Here is a 565-nt window from a genome sequence, read left to right on the forward strand (position 1 = left end):
AGCGTCGGCGTTGTGGCGCGGCAAGCGTGCACTGGTGCGGTTGAGAGGGAGGGGTGGAAACCGCGTTAAACTCGTCTCCGTAGTTGAGAGGGAGCGGCCAAAGCAATGTGCAATCGTCTTTGTAGTGGAGCTGGGAGGGGCAAGGATAAGGGACGAAGACCGGGGTATCATGTCGGATGCGATCATACCAGCACTAAAGTACCGGATCCCATCAGAACTCCGAAGTTAAGCGTGCTTGGGCGAGAGTAGTACTAGGATGGGTGACCTCTTGGGAAGTCCTCGTGTTGCATTCCCTTTTTAATTTTTTTCGCGCCGCTTGCAAAACAAAACGCACGTGTAAGTAATATATTTACCGTGTTTTATTATTTTGCACGAGTGCGGTAAGTCATAGCTGGGTGCTCACGATTCACGGGTCCAGCGTCGGCGTTGTGGCGCGGCAAGCGTGCACTGGTGCGGTTGAGAGGGAGGGGTGGAAACCGCGTTAAACTCGTCTCCGTAGTTGAGAGGGAGCGGCCAAAGCAATGTGCAATCGTCTTTGTAGTGGAGCTGGGAGGGGCAAGGATAA

At 53.8% G+C, this 565-nt stretch overlaps 1 non-coding gene across 1 annotated transcript; it reads left to right on the forward strand.

The window, feature by feature from the left end:
- Positions 1-174: 174 nt before the first annotated feature.
- Positions 175-293, forward strand: LOC123179685 (5S ribosomal RNA). Its single transcript, XR_006490551.1, has one exon. It is a non-coding gene; the product is annotated as a 5S ribosomal RNA (ribosomal RNA).
- Positions 294-565: the final 272 nt, after the last annotated feature.

This window comes from Triticum aestivum, unplaced genomic scaffold, assembly GCF_018294505.1.
Source record: "Triticum aestivum cultivar Chinese Spring unplaced genomic scaffold, IWGSC CS RefSeq v2.1 scaffold40918, whole genome shotgun sequence".
In the NCBI taxonomy this organism is placed as follows: domain Eukaryota; kingdom Viridiplantae; phylum Streptophyta; class Magnoliopsida; order Poales; family Poaceae; genus Triticum; species Triticum aestivum.